The following is a 23,210-nucleotide window of genomic DNA, read 5'->3' on the forward strand; positions in this document are numbered from 1 at the left end:
TACTGGCAAAAAACAGACCACATATATATAAGCAAGACAGTGTGATCTTAGGCACATTTCATTTCAACAAACAAGATCATTCCCTACTAGTACATATGCTAAAGCCTAAATGACTTAAAAAACATGTATCTCTATATTATTAAACACATCAACTAAGCAAATTATTCATCCAGATCCATTTAAAATCATGCTTGACTCACAGTGTGATCTTAGGCACATGACACACAGGCACAAAATACCCTTTAGGCTAAGAGAGGCAAACTGTCAGCACACACAGGTGACATTATTGAAAAATGTGAAAACATAGTTCCTTAATTCACAGACACTCAATGTAATCCTTGACCAAAATTTAAAAGCCAGAATTTTTACCAGAAAACATTTTCCATAACAAATTGTTTTTAACACAGAGCACCGCCCATTTAAATGACCACTACAAAACAAAGCAGAAACTAACTCATTTACAAAATACATTTCCAATATGCAACATTCAATTTTTTTAACAGCATTACAAAAAAATGACACACAATGCAAGAAAAAAGAAGCAGAATCTGCTTCATAATCTTCCCCATACTGCATACAGCACTCTATCTTTTTTAAAAGAATCGTTACTCACCTTTAAAAATGCTTTGAAAGATGTAGAACAGTGTCAGTCACACACAACAGATTTTCTTAAGCAGAATCTCTGAATAATGCTTCCTTCACTGGAGCCTCAGAATAATGGCACGGATTCTTTCTCATTTCAGACCCATATTCTTGTACATAACCAATGAAAATTCTTCCCACACAAATTCAAAACCAAACTGCACATTTTAATTGGTTGTACATTTGAACACTTTGAAACTCACATAACATTCACCCATCCCCCCAGTGCTCATTCACCCTGTTACCATGGTAACTCCCTCCTAACCCAGCACACAGTTCAGAAGTTCATCATACTATGTTGCAAAAGAATCCATCAAGGGTGTTTGACCTCTCAATGAACTAGCTAATCAAATGCAATGTTTCTTTAAATGACTTTTTCTCAACCATTGAAATGACTTCTTAAAAAAAAAGCATGCACCCTAATTTTCAGTGGAGATTTTTAAGAAAGCACCAATCATTTCAGGTTTTTCAAGTGCACTGAATCTCAACCACTTTTTATCATAATCAAACTGCCATTTCATTTCCACAACTCATCTGAATAGAAGCACATCTACCCTCAAGATGCCAAAAGTCTGGTTTGTGGGTCATAGCTATATATTCTGGAGTGAAAAATGTGCAAGCAACAGAGGAATTTACAACCTTGATTTACCAAATGTAGACATTGTGTGGATTGGACAGAGAAGATTAAGAAGTCACCAATTGATACCATTGATAAAATCCTTTATGCATCTTCCACACGCTGACCTTATAATTGTGCACTGTGGTAGAAATGACCTAGGCACTTTGACTGGGGTAGGTCTGGAAATGCTTTTAACCGCATGCGCGCTGCGGCGATTTTCACGCTACGCGGCTTTTTTCAAAAAGCCGCGTTACATGACGAGCTCAGCTCGTCATCAGCGTGCGAGCGTCGCAACTGATGACGAGCTGAGCTCGTCATCAGCGCCGAAGGGGTTAAAGGACATCTTTGGGCAATTGATGTAACTTTTTCCAAAAACTGCCTTGGTATTTTCTAATATATGCCAAAGGCAAAAATGGAACTGTCCACCCAATTTTGTCCACAGATTGAGAAAGCAAGGAAACATGTGAATAAAACTGTTTCTGCTTTCCTCAGAGACTATGGTATGGGTTCCATATACCATAACAACTTGCGTTACAACATGCAAGGCATCTATAGGAGAGATGGTGTACATTTTACAGATGAGGGGAATAGAGTCTTCCTCTTGAATTTGAGACTCTGCATTGGTACCTACTTGTAGGTACAAAAACAGCCACATAACACAACAGCTCTTTTCAGAGCTAACTTACCTCTAAACACTCTACATTATTTTTTTACTCTATTTTTTTACACTGTTTTTCCCCATGGTGCGCTCAGGGTGCGCGTACCGGAGAGCTCACCTGAGAACGCACCCAGCGCTTACCCCGCGAAATTTAAAAAACAAATAGTTTTTGGGCCCTTCAGGGTCCTTCTAAGCCTCCCTCAAAAAACCTAGGGGGTCAGGGGGTGTCTACCCTGCCCCCTTTTAATCATTTTCCCCTTTTTCTTCACCTCAGGTATCTCGATATTCCCGAGACACAAGATGGCGGACTCTCCGGACTGTTAAGAATGTTGACAGACATCCGACAGCCAATTAGCTTTCCGCTCGCGCACTCCCGTAGCGTAGCGCACCGGGTGCGCTCCCCGGTACGAGTACCGGTGAGCGCTCGGAGCGCGCCTATTGATATATATGTTTTTTTGAAGTTGCTTTTCATAAAAACCACTGGACCAATTTCAAAGAAATATAGAAAAGGCCCTACTACATACCAGTAACTATCATTTTGCCAACTTAGGTGTAATTCCATTCATCCATTCGGGCTGTAGCCGTGTCTAAATGTCCTATGGAAAATTGCATGGGGAAAACACATTTGAAAGTATTGAAATTTAGAACCAATCAAAATATTACTTTAGTTTAGAATTTGTGTGTGATGAAGTTTGATTGGTTATGTATATATCTTAAATGAGAGGAAAACACACCCATTTTGTGATACTCCTGTCTGAGGTACTTTTGAGAGGAATTTTGGGTGCTCAATTTCTGGACTTTGAATTACACAGTACTTACTCTTCTACTTTCAAAAAGGTGAGTTGTTAATTTGTAAGGGGAACTATGTTGTACACTTTAAGATAATTTGGAAAATGTTTTCTGTCAGTTATTTACAGTCCTTCTGTTATAATTATGGATTAAGATAGGCTTCATCACATGCAGTGCTTTATATTTCTAGTTCCTGCCTGATACGATACACTGCCCAATTAATTTTAAAGAACTAATACTTGATTAAGCTACTTTTATGTTATGTATTATTAAAAACGATAATTGAAAGTGATTACTTTTTTCTTCAATTTACAGCAAGAAATTTGAAATTAAAATGAATCAAAATGAGGAGACCATGGAAATTTCATTTCACCCACATAACACAACAGCTCTTTTTAGAGCTACCCTACCTCTAAGCACTCAAAATTCTTATTTTACACTATTTTCTTTCAATGTTTTTCCCTGTGGTACGCTCTGGGTGTGTGTACCGGTGAGCGTACATGGGAACGCACACATCGCTTACCCCGCGAAAATTGAAAAAAAAAGTTTTTTTGCCCTTCAGGGTCCTTCTAGGCCCCCCTCAGAAAACCTAGGGGGTCAGGGAGTGTCTACCCTACCCCCTTTTAATCATTTCCCCTTTTTTTTTTTCACCTCTTGTGTCTCGATTCTACAGAGACACAAGATGGCGGACTCTCCGGACTGTTTAGAATGTTCACAGACATCCGACAGCCAATCAGCTTTCCGCTTGCGCACTCCCGTAGCGCGCCGGGTGCGCTCCCCGGTACGTGTACCGGTGAGCACTTGGAGCGCGCCTATAGATATATATATGTGTTTTTGAAGTTAATTTTCAAAAAACCACTGGAGCAATTTTCACCAAATATAGCAAGGGCACATCTGCGTACCAGTCCCTACAATTTTGCAAAGTTTGGTGTAATTCCGTTCAGCAGTTCGGGCTGTAGACGTGTCAGAACGTCCTATGGAAATGAACATGGGAAAAACACGTTTTGGGACCCCCCTTTTTTCTCAGCCCCCACTTCACGAATCCCCCCAAAACTTTCAGGGAAGGAGCGGAGCGGAGCTGGCCAACATTTTGGAAAATTACACACAAATTCCTTAACCGGCGCCAGAGTTATTCCCAATAGAATGTTGCGGATTTCCAATGGTAGCTAGGTCCTAACTATAACTACCTACTGGCGACCGCCAGTAGGTAATATATATATATATATATATATATATATATATATATATATATATATATATATATATATATATATATATATATATATATATATATGTATATATATATTCACTGAAAAAACCATAGGTTATAGACCATATATAGTTAGGAATTAGCATTTAAAAAACCTTATTTTACTCACACAAAACCATTGAAATTCCATATATAGTTAGTTGCACTAACTATATATCGCGCACCTGCAATCCACTGCTGATCATGTCACATATTACATCATTCATGACATGGTCAGTGACATCACTGATGACATCACTGATGACATCTCAAATGACATCACTGATGACATCACTGATGACAACATCCAGTGACTGTATGTTTCTGTAAAGTTAAAATATGTCTTACATATTGAAGAATGAGTGGATGTATAAGTGTCTGGATGAAGGATTTAGTAGGTGCGTGACTGACTGTATGAGTGAGTGATTAAATGTGTCTCACTGAATGCATGGGTTAGTGACTAAACTGTCTTAATTTGTGCATCATTATGTCTGTTGTTCTGTAAACTGCTGCATGTGTTGATCATTAGCTATACGAGAGGCTATATGTGTTATTAATTGGTTGCCCAAGTATTTCTATGGGAGATTGAGTTTGTGTGGGGGTGGCTGGAAGGTGTGTGACTCTATGCATAGATGTGTGAACAGTTTATTCACTAGGTGTATGAGTTCAAGAGTGCATGTGGAAACAGCTACATGGGCAGTTGACTGTGTGCATGAGTGTATTGATGAGTGAATGGATATCTCAATGCTACATGTCATAGTAAGTACATATGTAAAACACAGTACATGTGAGAGTTGGCATATATAAATAACTGTGCATGAGAGCCACCGAATGAGTGAGTGGTTGTATCGATCATTGTGAACTTGTATCAGGGATTGTATAAGAGAGTAAATATGTGTTAGTATATGTTTCAATAAGTAAGGTGTGTTTAACTGTATAGTTGAAGAAATGGAGATGAGATTGTTTCTTTGCATGACTGACTGGGTGTGTGAGTAACTCCATGGATGAGTGGAAGTGTGTGAGTGTCTGTATACACTGAGTGTATCTAAGGTTATATTAGAGTCTGAAGAGGTTTATCGTATTAGCACAAGAATGATGTCAAATGAGATGTCATCAGTGATGTCATCAGTGATGTCATTTGAGATGTCATCAGTGATGTCATCAGTGATGTCACTGACCATGTCATGAATGATGTAATATGTGACATGATCAGCAGTGGATTGCAGGTGCGCGATATATAGTTAGTGCAACTAACTATATATGGAATTTCAATGGTTTTGTGTGAGTAAAATAAGGTTTTTTAAATGCTAATTCCTAACTATATATGGTCTATAACCTATGGTTTTTTCAGTGAATTTTCAAGGTTTTGTAAATGCTAATTCCTAACTATATATGGTCTATAACCTATGGTTTTTTCAGTGAATTTCAATGGTTTTTTAATAGCAAATATCATAAGCTGTCGAATGTCAAGTACGTGGTAAGTGAAAACATTTTCGTGTTTATGCACACTGATCTGCTTTGAATGGTGCCCCCCCCCCCCTCATTTCTATTAGGAGTACTCTCTCTTTGCAGATAGTGAAAGGTAGTTAACGCAGGTCTTTGCCCCCATTGTAATCCGTCGTGCCTGCTTCTCTCTCCATTTGATTGATTGTTATCCAAGTATTTACTGTTTTAGAATTAGTTCTCTTTGGTTCATTCTCTATTTACAAACAAACACAGAGTCGCAATACTCTGTTTAGTCTTTGCAGATAACGAAAAATCGTGTAAAAAAAAAAGAAAAGGAATCGAGCAAAATCAGTAGGCCACTAATGGGATCTCTTTTTGACCTCGCTAAAATAGAAACATTAGGAACAACCCCTCATGACAAATACAAAACTAGTGAGATGAACTGAACTCCACACAATGATGGCTGCAAAACAGCTCGGCTCCGCCACCCACCCCGCCCAAAATAACGATAAAGAACGGCTGCCATGATTGGTTGCGGAATGACCACGACGGAGCTACGAAATGGTGCTGCTCTCATGCTAACCCCAGCTTCAGTCTGAAACATCCAGAAACACTGTAGACTACCAATTCGATCAGTTCCGGTAGCGCCCCAATGTAACCCGGTAGAGAAGAACTAGCTCTCCCCTCTTTGACTGATGGTTCTTGTTGCCTGTCCCTTCTGTTGTCATTTAACAGAACTATTTAGCCTGCTGAAAGGGGTTGTGTTCCGACCGCTGGTTGGTGGAGACATTTTGACTATATTCTGTACCTGCGTTGTCGCGTAATGCGTCATATGACGCGCCGCGTTAGCGCATCCGGAAGTCATCCGGGGCGCGCAGCGCGTAACGTAAGCATAACAAGTCATGTGACTTGTTAATAAAACTTTTCATTGGTTCATTTTACTTTTCTTATTGTAATGATGAAAGGCTTGGTCATATGACCTAAAAATTACGCTTTTCATTACTTCCGAACATTATTTTTTCTTAAATATATGTTATAATGTTCCAGGCTAATGTACTTTCCCGGAAATTTTACAACTGTCCTGCAAGTAAAATATATTCTTTTTTCGAGAAAAAGAGCGTTTCTTCGTCCCATGACGGAGCCGTTGAGCAAAAGAGGGTCGACCTGCTGTCTTAGTCGCCGATACGCCTGAATATGAGATTCTTATCGATCACTTTATGTTGCAGGAATAGAAAACACAACAGCCCTTGACCATTTATCTTTACTGCGTTCCTTCGTATTATACCTTTTACCCTTCATGTAATTGGTCTGCTTTATTTCACTTGCCTTTTAATGATTCTAAAACAGTCACTATTATTAAAAACTTTACCAATGTATATACTACTACCATGTTTTCTTTTAAAAACCTTTATTGTGAAAATTTCATTATACAAATACGAGCCTATAACCACGTGGGCCTGCCACAGAGCAAACTGTAATCGTATATGATGAATAGACATTTACACTGTAGAGGAACGTAACGGGCGGGCCATTAGGTTGCAAGAACTAAGGTGTCTAACAGTTACGGAATCGGTGGACGTACATTTTATAATTAAAATACGACAGGGCCAGTTACAATAAAATTATCTAGATATACATTTGCGGGCAAGTACCATGGGTGACGTTAATTCGAACTTTCAACAGTACAGTAATCAATAACACATCAGAACTTAATATCAATAGGCATGTCGAAATATTCAATCAATTCTCGTCCCCGCCCGCCATGTGCTTCAAAACTGCATACGTATCTCGTGATTTCAAGGTTCTGCAACCAGTACACAACAAGGAGTTACGAGTCCCATTTATTCCGGCGCCATTTTGGGCGAGGACGGGCAGGTCCAGGATATAGTCAAAATGTCTCTACCAACCATCGACTATGATGATGTTCATATGCTGTATTTATTAGAGTAACACTCATCTGTCCACATGAAATTAATTTGCCACAATCTAAACATGTCATTTTAATCTTTCCAAAGTTCTTCTAAATATTTGGGACCGTTTCCCTTGCCTCTGAAGCTCTCAGTGCCACTTCTTTGATGAATGTACTAGCAGGTCAGGGGTTCTCCTCCAAATCTCTCTTTTATGCAGCACTATAATTAATTGGTGCCACCTCTCCATATGACGATGCATGGTATAGTTACCACAACTATATTTTTTTTCGGTTCCTCTGGAGAGTTCATCGTGGCAGATGAAGCGTGTAACGTACCGGGCATTTACCTTTTTTTGCATGTACAGGAAAGGGAAAAAAAATCGAGCGTCCGAGTTCTAAGGTGTCCCAGGGCCATTTTGGTGGACCAGGCCCAAATCCAAAGAACAGCCATCTCACAGGCTAATGGGGCGACCCACGCCGAGTTTCAGCATTGTAGGATGACCACACAAGTACAGCAACTTGCTAGACATCACCTCGGTGCCATCCGGATCTCGGCGCCCCACTGCAGATGAAGTGCCTCTCAACTATGAAACCACCACGGTGACATCCGGATCTTGGCGCGTTGTGCTGCCTTCGGCCTATTCGCACATCGGTCCGCTACTGACGCCATCTCACAGGCTAATGGGGCGACCCACGCCGAGTTTCAGCATTGTAGGATGACCACACCAGTACAGCAACTTGCTAGACATCACCTCGGTGCCATCCGGATCTCGGCGCCCCACTGCAGATGAAGTGCCTCTCAACTATGAAACCACCACGGTGACATCCGGATCTTGGCACGTTGTGCTGCCTTCGGCCTATTCGCACATCGGTCCGCTACTGATGCCATCTCACAGGCTAATGGGGCGACCCACGCCGAGTTTCAGCATTGTAGGATGACCACACCAGTACAGCAACTTGCTAGACATCACCTCGGTGCCATCCGGATCTCGGCGCCCCACTGCAGATGAAGTGCCTCTCAACTATGAAACCACCACGGTGACATCCGGATCTTGGCGCGTTGTGCTGCCTTCGGCCTATTCGCACATCGGTCCGCTACTGACGCCATCTCACAGGCTAATGGGGCGACCCACGCCGAGTTTCAGCATTGTAGGATGACCACACCAACTTGCTAGACATCACCTCAGTGCCATCCGAATCTTGGCATCTCAACGCCTAGTGGTATCTTCCATACAAAAAATATTGTTACGCTGCCTTTGGCCCCATTCGCACATCAGTCCGCAACTTAGACATCACCTCGGTGCCATCCGGATCTTGGCATCTCAGCGCCTTGTGGTGTCAGTCAAAAAATATTGTTGTGCTGCCTTCGGCCTATTCGCACATCGGTCCGCTACTGACGCCATCTCACAGGCCAACGGGGCGCCCCACGCCGACTTTCAACATTGTAGGATGGCCACAGAAGTGCGACAACTTACTAGACACCACCTCGGTGCCATCCGGATCTTGGCGCGTTGTGCTGCCTTCGGCCTATTCGCACATCGGTCCGCTACTGACGCAAACTCACAGGCCAACGGGGCGCCCCACGCCGACTTTCAGCATTGTAGGATGGCCACACCAGTGCGGCAACTTGCTACACACCACCTCGGTGCCATCCGGATCTTGGCGCGTAGTGAAGCTGCAGCAGCTGCAAATAAGCTTCAGACAGTGTTACAACCGCTGCTCAGAACTCTCAACTATGACACCACCTCGGTGCCATCCGGATCTTGGCGCGTTGTATTGTCTTCGGCCTATTCGCACATCGGTCCGCTACTGACGCCGCCTCACGTGCCAACGTATTTTCTCCGCATTTTATACCCTATGCCGCATAACAGGTCATGTGACTTGTTTATAAAACTTTTCATTGGTTCATTTTACTTTTGGTTTCCGAATGATGGAAGGCTTGATCATATGACCTAAAAACAACACTTTTCATTGGATGAAAACTTTTTTTTTTCCCCAAACGATGAAAGCCCCACCTTGTTTCTGGATGTTTCAGACTAAACTGGCGTCAGCATGAGAGCACCACCATCTCGTAGCTCCGTCGTGGTCATTCCGCGAGCAATCATGGCAGCCGCTCCCCACCAGAAGCCTGCAGGAGTCGGGGCCCCCAAAACTTTTGATGAATTCTCAAGGCGGAGGGGACGCTTTCGAGAATGGGGTCCAAGACCTAGCAGACAAGCGTCCGATTTCCAAGGTGTCCCAGGGCCATTTCAGTGGACCACGCCCAAAAAGGAAAGAGCCTGCCGCCATTTTGAGAGTCCTGTGGCAGCCGCCTATCGCTGCACCGCAAGAGTGGGCGCAACTCAGCTGAATGGCGGATTTTGACACAGTGGACCAAAAGCGGACGGAATGGCAACTGAAACGGTAAAGGGGCGCCCCACTAAAACAGATGAGACTCCACCTGGAGAGGCCCGTTCACGCCGCCTCCCCCGGGGCGCTCCACGCCGTTATTCGGAGCAGCATTGTAGGATACCAAAACCAGTGCGGCAACTTACTGGACATCACCTTGGTGCCATCGTTCTGCTGCCTTGGAACTATTCGCACAACAGTTTGCTACTGATGACCCACCCCCCGCGACGCCCCACGCCGTTATTTGCTGGGTGGCAACTTACTAGACATCACTTTCGTGTCATCTAGATTTCGGCGCGTTCTGCTGCCTTGGAACTATTCGCACAACAGTTTGCTACTGATGACCCACCCCCCGCGACGCCCCACGCCGGAAATCTGGACGTTGTGCTGCGTTGGGACTATTCGCACAGCCGACCGCTACTTCGTTGTTTTTCTCTAAAAATGTTTATATGTTATTACTATTTTTGTTTTCTTGTATATATTTATAAATTATTAAAGTTTTATAATCTTACTACTTTGTCGGAGTGCTATATATTTTTAATGTGACACATAATTGTAAAAACTTTGATGTACAAAGAGTCATCCCTGGAATCTTCCGCTTCACGCTCGGTCCCCTCCCCAATCACAATACAGGATGGTTTTCAGATAATAGCAACGCTTCTGCTGTGACGGATCTCATCGAGTGTGGGCCTTGATCTACTATAACTCCTTTGAAGAGGGGTGATTCTTTACAGCTGTGGCCATAAACTACATCTGCAGGGCTAGCTGATAGCCTAGGACCGGCCTGGACAATCGGACACAGAGGAAAAGGAGTGTCAGAGGGTGCGGTAGTGAATAGGGCGAAAGGGAGGTGTCGGGCGGGCACAGGGTGTGATTCTCAGGGAAGAGCAGCGCAGATGGGGGGAGGTTTATTACCCATGCATAAGACAGAGAGCGGGGGTGACCACTGCCTGGGTGAGATGCTTGCGAGGGTGGGGAGCCATGCTAAGGATCGACAGCGTGCACAGAGTGGGTCTGGTCAAGGCATCTAAAATGGCTGCCGTGCACGACAAAAGTGTGGCATTTGAAAAAAGACAAGATGGCGCACACAATGTTTTTCAACAATTCCTGATTTCCTTCGAATCGAACGTTAACAGACGTTGGGGCATATTACCAAAGTTAAGCGATATTTATCCCTAACGATGCATTGCAAAGATTTTTTTACCGTCAGAAATTATCGCAGATAAACCTTGCTATTATCAAGGTTTATCGCAAATACGATAAAAAACGAGCGCAATGCATTAATATCGCTGAAAACTCCGCGATATTCATGCATTACCGAGCTAATGCTCTTAGCCATGTTATCCACCTCCCATTGGATAACATGGCTAAGAACTGCTCAGGGCAGCTGTTACTTTTTGGAGATATTCGCGCTTATCTCGAATATTTCCAAAAGTTGATAATAGGAGATAGCGATGTTAGCGACTGTTTCCAGTCGCTAACATCTTGGCATGCCCACTTTGCATGTCATTAGTGATAAATATCACTCACATGCAAAGTGGGACCCAAGATGGTCGCTATCTACTACTAGCCGTCGCTAACTGGTGTTAGCAACAGCTAGGTAATACAGATATAATTTTATCTCCGCGAAGCGGAGCGCTGTTACAGATATATATCTTGTTTTTGAACGTTAATTTCTCAAAATGCACTGAAGCACATATATTGAGACATAGCAAAGGCACATCGGGCTACCAGTCCCTAATATTTTACCAAGTTTCGTGCAAATCCATTCAGCCGTTCGATTATTATTATTATTTTTTTTTTTTGCCCCGCGGGGCCCTTTTAAAACCTCCACATCAAACCTAGGGGGTCAGCGAGGATCTACTATGCCCCCTTATGGTCATTTGCCCCTTCGCTTTGGCCTCCTCTTGTCTCTCGATCCTACCGAGAGACAAGATGGCGGCCGCTACGTACTGTTTGGAATGTTTACAGACACCGGAGAGCCAATCAGCTTCGCTTCGCAAAGCTCCGTAACGCGAAAAGTACGCGAAGCGGTGCGCTGTTACAGATATATATCTTTTTTTGAACGTTAATTTCTCAAAATCCACTGAAGCACATATATTGAGACCTAGCAAAGGCACATCGGGCTACCAGTCCCTACAATTTTGCCAAGTTTCGTGCAAATCCATTCAGCCGTTCGATTATTATTATTATTATTTTTTTTTGCCCCGCGGGGCCCTTTTAAAACCTCCACATCAAACCTAGGGGGTCAGCGAGGATCTACTATGCCCCCTTATAGTTATTTCCCCCTTTGTTTTGACCTCCTCTTGTCTCTCGATCCTACCGAGAGACAAGATGGCGGCCGCTACGGACTGTTTGGAATGTTGACAGACGCCGGAGAACCAATCAGCTTCGCTTCACAAAGCTCCGTTGCGCGAAAAGTCCGCGAACCAGAGCGCTGCCCGGTCCGCTGTTACAGATATATATCTTTTTTTAAACGTTAATTTCTCAAAATCCACTGGAGCACATATATTGAGACCTACAAAAGGCACATCGGGCTACCAGTCCCTACAATTTTGCCAAGTTTCGTGCAAATCCATTCAGCCGTTCGGGCTAAAAGTGAGGCCAACCGCCCTATGGAAAACTCAATGTTAAAAACACGTTTTGGGACCCCCCTTTTTTCTCGGCCCCCACTGGACGAACCCCCCCCAAATTTTCAAGGGCTGCTCAGAAACAAAATGTGCCATTTTCCTGAAAATTTCAGCCAATTCCGTCCACAAACGCCAAAATTATTAGACATAGAATTTTCAAAAAACCCATAGAGAAAAAATCCTAACTATATATACCTACTGGCGACCGCCAGTAGGTAATATGTATATATATATATGTACCTCAGAAAAGGGTCATTTCGGGCCCGAGCCTTTTGTCAGGTGGTGCATGGTGCCAGTAAGCCCAAAAACGGCAATTTCAATAATCCAAAATGAGTTTCAAGTAAACGCACACTCGAAGTCTCAGGTTGCAAAGGAGGTAGCTAGTTTATTGCTCGTTACACATTTCGACAGAAGTCTTGATCACACAAACATTTTAGCAAATCAAACGTGCACAAATAAAGTAAAAAACACCCATATTGTGCAAATTGACGAAGGACTACATTTTGGGTAACCGTCTCCAACACTATTTGGTGGCAGACATTTTGTAGTGTGCAAGTTACAGACATTGACATGGCAATTTAGTATTAAAGCATAATGCAAATTTTCAACCATAAGTTGATACATGTGGAATATCGAATATTCTTACTTTCTTAGCTAGGTATTGCATTTCATAACCTAGCACTACTTTTGGATTATAAATTGTGACGTGATGAACAATATGGAAGTATGGGGCTACGTATTGCATGGACATAAGTCGGCCATGTTAGATGTCAATTTCATGATTCTCTCGCTCTAGTGGCTGTAACCTGGAGATAATACTGTCTATTCATCTCATATACATATATTATTGGTCTAGTACCCTAATTACCATGTACCTTTTAAACAGAGCAATGGCCCTGGGCCTGGTTCACAGGGTCCAGGGCACAATTAGGGTCAGAAAACACCAGTATCAGTAGAAAATGGGGGCAAAAAGTGAGGGGACAGCAGTAGAAAGCTAGGTTTTCTTACATCATATCCGAAAGAAGTTCCTTCAGGCAATTTGTAAAATGATTTTCCCGAGACACAAGATGGCGGACTCTCCAGACTGTTAAGAATGTTGACAGACATCCGACAGCCAATTAGCTTTCCGCTCGCGCACTCCCGTAGCGTAGCGCACCGGGTGCGCTCCCCGGTACGAGTACCGGTGAGCGCTCGGAGCGCGCCTATTGATATATATGTTTTTTTGAAGTTGCTTTTCATAAAAACCACTGGACCAATTTCAAAGAAATATAGAAAAGGCCCTACTACATACCAGTAACTATCATTTTGCCAACTTAGGTGTAATTCCATTCATCCATTCGGGCTGTAGCCGTGTCTAAATGTCCTATGGAAAATTGCATGGGGAAAACACATTTGAAAGTATTGAAATTTAGAACCAATCAAAATATTACTTTAGTTTAGAATTTGTGTGTGATGAAGTTTGATTGGTTATGTATATATCTTAAATGAGAGGAAAACACACCCATTTTGTGATACTCCTGTCTGAGGTACTTTTGAGAGGAATTTTGGGTGCTCAATTTCTGGACTTTGAATTACACAGTACTTACTCTTCTACTTTCAAAAAGGTGAGTTGTTAATTTGTAAGGGGAACTATGTTGTACACTTTAAGATAATTTGGAAAATGTTTTCTGTCATTTATTTACAGTCCTTCTGTTATAATTATGGATTAAGATAGGCTTCATCACATGCAGTGCTTTATATTTCTAGTTCCTGCCTGATACGATACACTGCCCAATTAATTTTAAAGAACTAATACTTGATTAAGCTACTTTTATGTTATGTATTATTAAAAACGATAATTGAAAGTGATTACTTTTTTCTTCAATTTACAGCAAGAAATTTGAAATTAAAATGAATCAAAATGAGGAGACCATGGAAATTTCATTTCACCCACATAACACAACAGCTCTTTTTAGAGCTACCCTACCTCTAAGCACTCAAAATTCTTATTTTACACTATTTTCTTTCAATGTTTTTCCCTGTGGTACGCTCTGAGTGCGTGTACCGGTGAGCGTACATGGGAACGCACACATCGCTTACCCCGCGAAAATTGGAAAAAAAAGTTTTTTTGCCCTTCAGGGTCCTTCTAGGCCCCCCTCAGAAAACCTACGGGGTCAGGGAGTGTCTACCCTACCCCCTTTTAATCATTTCCCCTTTTTTTTTTCACCTCTTGTGTCTCGATTCTACCGAGACACAAGATGGCGGACTCTCCGGACTGTTTAGAATGTTCACAGACATCCGACAGCCAATCAGCTTTCCGCTTGCGCACTCCCGTAGCGCGCCGGGTGCGCTCCCCGGTACGTGTACCGGTGAGCGCTTGGAGCGCGCCTATAGATATATATATGTGTTTTTGAAGTTAATTTTCAAAAAAACACTGGAGCAATTTTCACCAAATATAGCAAAGGCACATCTGCGTACCAGTCCCTACAATTTTGCTAAGTTTGGCGTAATTCCGTTCAGCAGTTCGGGCTGTAGACGTGTCAGAACGTCCTATGGAAATGAACATGGGAAAAACACATTTTGGGAACCCCCTTTTTTCTCAGCCCCCACTTCACGAATCCCCCCAAAACTTTCAGGGAAGGAGCGGAGCGGAGCTGGCCAACATTTAGGAAAATTACACACAAATTCCTTAACCGGCGCCAGAGTTATTCCCAATAGAATGTTGCGGATTTCCAATGGTAGCTAGGTCCTAACTATAACTAGCTACTGGCGACCGCCAGTAGGTAATATATATATATATATTCACTGAAAAAACCATAGGTTATACACCATATATAGTTAGGAATTAGCATTTAAAAAACCTTATTTTACTCACACAAAACCAATGAAATCCATATATAGTTAGTTTTACTAACTATATATCGCGCACCCGCAATCCACTGCTGATCATGTCACATATTACATCATTCATGACATGGTCAGTGACATCACTGATGACATCACTGATGACATCTCAAATGACATCACTGATGACATCACTGATGACATCTCAAATGACATCACTGATGACATCACTGATGACAACATCCAGTGACTATATTTTTCTGTAAAGTTAAAATATGTCTTACATATTTAAGAATGAGTAGATGTATAAGTGTCTGGATGAAGGATTTAGTAGGTGCATGACTGACTGTATGAGTGAGTGGTTAAATGTGTCTCACTGAGTGCATGGTTTAGTGACTAAACTGTCTTAATTTGTGCATCATTATGTCTGTTGTTCTGTAAACTGCTGCATGTGTTGATCAGTAGCTATATGAGTAACTATATGGGTTATTGATTGGTTGCCCAAGCATTTGTATGGGAGACTGTGTGTGTGTGTGGGTGGCTGGGAGGTGTATGACTCTGTGCATAGATGTATGGGTTCAGAAGTGCATGTGGAAACAGCTGTATGGGCGGTTGACTGTGTGCATGACTGTATTGGCGAGTGAATAGATATCTCAGTGCTACATGTCAAAGTAAGTACATATGTAAAATACAGTACATGTGAGAGTTGACATATATAAATAACTGTGCATAAGAGCCAGTGAATGTGTGAGTGGCTGTATGGATCATTGTGCACTTGTATCCAGGATTGTATAAGTGAGTAAATATGTTTTAGTATATGTTTGAATAAGTAAGGTGTGTATAACTGTATAGTTGTGAAAATGGAGGTGTGATTGATTCTTTGCATGACTGACTAGGTGTGTAAGTAACTCCATGGATGAGTGACAGTCTGTGAGTGTCTGTTTACACTGAGTGTATCTAAGGTTATATTAGAGTCTGAAGAAGTTCATCGTATTATCACATGAATGATGTCATCAGTGATGTGATCAGTAATGTCAAATGAGATGTCATCAGTGATGTCATCAGTGATGTCATTTGAGATGTCATCAGTGATGTCATCAGTGATGTCATTTGAGATGTCATCAGTGATGTCATCAGTGATGTCACTGACCATGTCATGAATGATGTAATATGTGACATGATCAGCAGTGGATTGCGGGTGCGCGATATATAGTTAGTACAACTAACTATATATGGAATTTCATTGGTTTTGTGTGAGTAAAATAAGGTTTTTTAAATGCTAATTCCTAACTATATATGGTGTATAACCTATGGTTTTTTCAGTGAATTTTCAAGGTTTTGTAAATGCTAATTCCTAACTGTATATGGTCTATAACCTATGGTTTTTTCAGTGAATTTCATTGGTTTTTTAAAAGCTAATATCTATAGCTGTAAAATGTATTCTTCTTTAAATCCAAAAATATATTTTATATGTTTATTAATAATTTTTTTTAAATATTTTTTTTGTTTCGCTCCCGGTCCGCGAACCGGAAAGCTTTCCGTTAGCTCAAATTGATGCCGCGACCCGGTCCGCGAACCGGTAAGAAATCAACATAGTGACGGTATCGCGTTGCCGCGTAATGCGTCTTATGACGTACTGCGTTAGCGCACCCGGAAGTGCCCCGGGGCGCGGACCGAGGCGCGAAACGCAGCTCCCCGAAAGCGATCCGCGGCGCGTCGCGAAAGCGCGACGTATCGCGTTGCCGCGTAATGCGTCTTGTGATGTACCGCGTTAGCGCACCCGGAAGTGCCCCGGGGCACGGACCGAGGCGCGAAGCGCAGCGACCCGGAAGCTATCCGGGGCGCGGACCGGAGCGCGTAACGTAAGCATAACAGGTCATGTGACTTGTTAATAACACTTTTCATTGGTTCATTTCACTTTTGGTTTCATAATCATGTAAGGCTAGGTCAGGTGACCTAAAAATAACACTTTTCATTGGTTGAGAAGTATTGTTTTTCCCAAATGATGAAAACCCCTCCTTCTTTCCTCACTCTGACTTTCATCATTGTGAGAGGAAGACCTTTATTACTATATCAGAAATGGCTTCAGTAGTTGCTTCAGCTGGTGCACCACCACCACCACCTCCACCTCCTCATGGGAAGAGAGGACCACCTCCCCAGGTCATGACCAACACTGAGGAGGAAGAGGAAGAAATGGAGGAAGAGGAGGGAGAAGAACCACAGTTCTTAGAAGAGGTGCCCCGGGTTTCCCATAAGAAAGCCAGTTTCATCTGGCAGTTTTATTCGATCCCTCCTGGCCAAAAAAAAGTGAATGCGAGGTATGTCACCTGCCTCATCTGCAAAGAACAATTATCCAGAGGGACGGATAAGAAATATAGTTATGGGAACCATACTATGCACAGGCACATGACCAGGAAGCATCCACTCAATTATAGCCGGGCGGAAATACGGGATTTGCAGGAAAATCCAAGATCAACTCCTGTGGCCAGATCAAGAATATCAATTTCATTGACACCAGCAGAGGCACGGGAAACTGTGCCAAACATACAAGAAAATTTTGGCCACATGATACACACTTGTATGCACTGTCGTGCGTTGTTAGCATGTGGCAATATGAGCATAAATGCTATCAACCTGGCTTATGAACATCATAATTGCCCTAACCGCCCCCAGTAATTTTTTTTTTGCTCCTGTTGAGCCCTTTTCAATGCCTGTTTTTTGTTGTTTCCCCCCCCAAAAAAAACCCAAAAAAATATAAAATCGTTCAAAAAATACAAAAAAAACAAAAAATGTTCAAAAAATTAAAAAAAATATAAAACAACAAAAATATAAAAAAAAAGTTCTTTTCAGAACTACCTTCCCTTTCAAAAAAAATTGCTAGAATGTTTAGCACTCTGGCAAGCTCTATTTCTTTTGGTTCGCTTCCCGGTTAGCTTCCCGGTACGCGGACCGGGAGCTAACCAAATTTTTTTTTTTTTTAAAAAAAGAGTAAGTATAAGGAAAGCAAACAGAGAGTGATGTTAAAAGAAAGACAGCTATAGGGAGTAAAGAAGAGATACTGTTTAATAGATCTATTTACCGAAGAAAAGACGGAAGAGGGTATAATTGTGAAAAACAAAATAGATAATGAAGTGAAAGAAAAAAAAAGAGAGTATAACATTAACAAAGAAGAGTTTCTTGGAGAATGTGAGTGAATGTTCAAAATAAGATTAAAACATGAGGAATAACAGAGAGAAAAAATAGAAAACAGAAAACAAAAAATAACAGAAAAAGATTAATTGAAACAGCAAAGAAATGTAAGTAACATAGAGCCATATCATCAACATAGGCAATAAAAGTTTTGCAGCTTTTATTGGCAGAAATGTGTCGCTAAAGCTGCTTTTGCGGCAGAAAACTGCCGCTAAAACCACTTTTGCACCAGTTTTCTGCCAATAAAAAGATCAATAATTTTATTGTTTGTGTTCATAATATGCCCCTTAGTGTGCTTCAACTACACAGAGAAAGCATTATGAACAAATAGTGATACAGTGATCAGTCAAAGACACTAAGAGTAATAGAGACTGAGTGAGTGAACAAGAGTGAGGAACTATGAGAAGAGAGGGACTGACAAAAAGAGTGGAAGGAGTTGAGTAAGTAGGTAATAGAGAAAGGAATGAGGGAAGTAGCAAAGGCAGGAAACTGAGGGTTAAAGAAATGAAGCTGTGGAACTAATAGTAGGTGAATGTGATAGAAATGTAACGAAAAGAGTACAAAACATTTACCTTATAATTGTCGTTAAATTACTCACTTTTTGTTTTTATACTTTCAATCTGTGAAAGAGAGAACAAACATTTGAAAAATATTAAAACATGTATTTAAAAATTAGAAAAGACAAGGGAAAAGATTGAAGGACAAACAGTTTTTCAACAACTTTGACACTTACAGAAGCTTCTGCTTCTCCAGGCCCCCTACACAGTCCTAAAGATATACATTTTAAACTAACAGTATCTTGATGCAGATGAAGTGAGGCCTATCTTAAAACATGGTGCATCTTTTTCATTGCTGTTGTCCCAGAAAAGTGTCGCAAGACACTAAAATTTTAAATAATTGCTTCAGGATGCCAATAAGATGTCTCCTATCCAGAGGTTTGTTTGAGGTGAGGCCTACTCAGGGTTGCAGATGAAATTTCGAGTTGTTGAAGAGAATAGAGGACATAATATATGTGAAGGTCTACCAATGAAGTGAGTCATGTCCACTGCACTCTTGAACAAAGTCCAAACCTCCTATGTTTCCCTGGACAGACCTAAACTTGATCTGCACAATGTGATTCGTAATGATAGGAAACACAGGTGATGTAAATGAAATACGTGCAATTTATTTTGCTCATTTCACAATCACATCACTTGTGTTTCCTTTGCTTAGGTATATCATTGTGCAGATGTAGTATAGCATAGGAAAGAATACGCAGAAGCGCAGCACTGCATGCAACAACTTTGACACTTACAGAAGCCTCACCTTCTCCATGCCTCCTACACAGTTCTACATATACATCATAAATGCAAACAGTACAGAATTAATTATACATGTTAAATGGTTTATTTTTGCTGTTCTCAGTATGTATCAAAATTCACTAAAAACAGTGACTTGAAGGTATTCATCATATAACAGCGGGGAAAAAAAAACACAATCAAAATGATTGTGTTTAAAAAACCCATACAACATAACAAATCAGAATTCAGAACTCCTTAAAGTTAACTTACTTTCCATGACGTCAAAGGATGTCCTATGAACAGCTTACACTCTGTTGTGCTGTTATTACTTTCAGCCCGCCACTTTCTGAAAGAAAATCTCCATCGTTTTTAAAAACATGTTACATGCAATAAATGACTTCTTGCTCTCTACCACAAGTTTCCACAAGGCCAAATCTTGTCAGAGCCATTTATAACTCTTGGATTTCTTGTAAGCCAATCCCGTCATTTGGCATTTCTGCAACTTTCAGAATTAAAATGTTGAAGATCATTTTCACAATCCAGGAATAGTAATATCTTCCCCTTCTTGCTCAGTCATGTTCTACATTTCCTATGACACTGATACTGCTTACTATGAAGCAGACTTACACTAACTCTATGACTACTACAATTATTTAATTCTCTACATCACTTTCAATCACAAAGCAATGTAAAACAGTAGACAGCATTGCAGACTTACATTCCCTCTACTCTATGTTTTGATTGGCTGCTTCAATTAGCTTATAAAAAAAAATAGTTTTTCTGAACTCATTCAAAGTGCACTTATTTCTCCATGACGTCCAGTCTTATGGTTAGAAGTTATGTCTCTGAACTACACTTATCCTCAAGGCCAAATTGTGTAGGAGCCATTAGAACTTCTTGAAATTCCACAGAGCACATCCCGAGATTATTTCCCTAAAATTTTGGTTTTAAAAACACCAGGTAAGAGTTTTTAAGGTCATACGGCAATTTTTTTTTGAAAATTAAAACAGAATCGTTGCAGAATGACCAGCCATTTCTAGACTTTAAATAAGCTGTGTAATGTCCTGATGTTATTGAAGGGCCGTCATGATATATAATTGCTGCAGTTACAAAAGTCCTTCCTGATATTGACAACTGCGAAGCTACAAAATTTTTAATTAAAGTTGTCAATTTTGTTCCATCAGGCCTACATCGTTGGAACATTAAAATGACATACTGTCCATATGTTCGTATAAATAATGTGGACATCATTTCAGATTTACATTGGCTACACTCCATGTTGTGATCAGCTGCTTTTACTAGCTTATTAAAGGAGACTGATTTACTGTCTGGCAAAGTTAAATATATAAATCTTTCTGAGTCTACACTAGTAGTACTTGATACCATACAGTTCTCGCAGTCATGCTGCCATTGATAAGAAAGCCCAAACAGCTGATCTACAGCTACACCTTCAGCATGCAATACATCAAGCATATACATTAAAAACTCCTGACAATCTTGCTGAATATTTTGAGAGAATTGTGTTTGGCCTGAACATCTGTCTAACAGATTTCGAATTTCAGACACACTTTCTATGTTTGTTCTATCAGTGTACATTTCTCTAACACAGAATTTAACAAACTGCAAAATCTTTGATCAGAATTGACCACAATCTCTTCTTTTACATTTTCTAGAGAAAACAAAACATTAACCACTACATTAGCATAGCAGTTGACACCAGAACTGTTTTCAAATTGAAAACCAACAACATCTTCAACAGAATCCTTTTTGTTTCTGCTTGTAATTTTAGGTTCATCGACTTTTCGTCTTTTTGCTACAACCTCCCCAGTATTGGTCACATTTCTTCGTTTCCGGCCTACCACACGTTTCTCAAACAAAGGATACTGAGGCAAATGTGGCGCATACTCTCTTGTTAACCTATTGTATTCCTTAACACAATCTAGATCCGCACAAATGTTTGTGACATCACACTCAATCAAGTACAATCCCGATAAAGTTCTAACTCGTGACAATGCCACATATGCCATACCCTCCTTGAACACAGAACTGCCAATATTCACCAATGCACAGTCTACACTTAAACCTTGCGATTTATGGATTGTCACCGCATATGCCAAGCAAACAGGAAACTGCTTACGGCGAACATATAAGTCTTTTACAAGCAAAAATCGAGCAGAGCAACGACCAATTAGCTGTACTTCCTCAATGCCATCAAATTTAATTTTTAAAAATTCAATTCCATCTCTATTTCTGTATTTTACAAAATCAACAACATTACCCATTGATCCATTTACCAGACCTCTTTCAACATGTAAATTCCTTCTTAAAATTATACGGCAGTTCAAGCACACATTCAGAGTCTTTTCAAAACCTGCAGTTTTAGATATACTCTTCTCTAATGAATCCAATTTTGTTTTCAGATTCTCAGACAAAATAATTGTTGATCCCATATGCTCTACTCTGTCAATAGCTTCCAGTTTCACAATCTCTTGCTTTTCTAAATGCAACATTTTGTTGTTGAATTTGGCACATTCTGCAAGAGTTGGCATCAAACATATTCCAGATTTCTTATCAGTAATTTTCGGAAAAATATTCTCAGGCACAACATCTTGTTCTGGATATAAATTTGACAGTAATCGTGCATGTAAAGCTTCTTTCCCATGCTCGGTCACTTTTCCAATTCTAACATCTTGTAGAATAGTCTTGTAAACTTCATCCTTCGCCTGACGCATATTTTCATGCAGTTCAGCATAATTGAAGTTTAACCATATATTGACGTTGCCAATGCTGCCTAGGCACTTCCTGGTATCTTCATGCGTGAGCATTTTGAACACAGGTTGCCCTTTCACTGGTGTCAGCTGCAAAAGATCTCCGAAAACAATGATGTGTTTGCCACCAAATAACACATCATACTCTGTTTTGAGAACTTCTTGCATTCTCAAATGCACAAAGGCAAGCATGACATTGGAAACCATGCTTACTTCGTCAATGATAAGAAGTTTCATTTTCCTCAAGATTCTTGAAACTTCAAAACAAGCATCTCCAGGAACGGTGACAACACAAGACAGCGATGACTCTGTCCTTTCCTGCTTTAATGAGGAAACTTTTTCCAGTTCCCGCTTCTCCACTCACGTACAGTCGGACAGGCTTCAACGACGTACATGAGCACTCTTTCTTGTCATGACTTAATCCATGATCAATTTGCATGGTAACTTCGTCATATATTTTCCTCTGCTCAACGTTGAGTTGTCTTTCCAACTCTTCTAAGTTAACCGCATCCTCCTGAGCATGTGCCATGGCTCTTTCCACTTCATTCATGGCAGTGGCAGCTTCATTTTCGATAACAGGTCCTCCTAGTGGATCCTGACTCAATGAAGCAGAACTCTGACTGTCCTGAGAACTGTCTCTGGCAATCTCGGCTGCAATTGTTGCTTCCTGCTCAATTTCCGCATTCAACATTTCTACATATTTGGGAAAAGCAGGACATTCTATGGTCTCCTTGGCGGCATTGAAAGAGTCTTCGTAACAGAGGAAATCTCCAAGCAGTTCCTCTTCTGCACGCCAAGGCTTGAAAAGTTGCAAAAGTGC

The sequence above is a fragment of the Lissotriton helveticus genome, chromosome 7 (genome assembly GCF_964261635.1).
Source record: "Lissotriton helveticus chromosome 7, aLisHel1.1, whole genome shotgun sequence".
In the NCBI taxonomy this organism is placed as follows: Eukaryota; Metazoa; Chordata; class Amphibia; order Caudata; family Salamandridae; genus Lissotriton; species Lissotriton helveticus.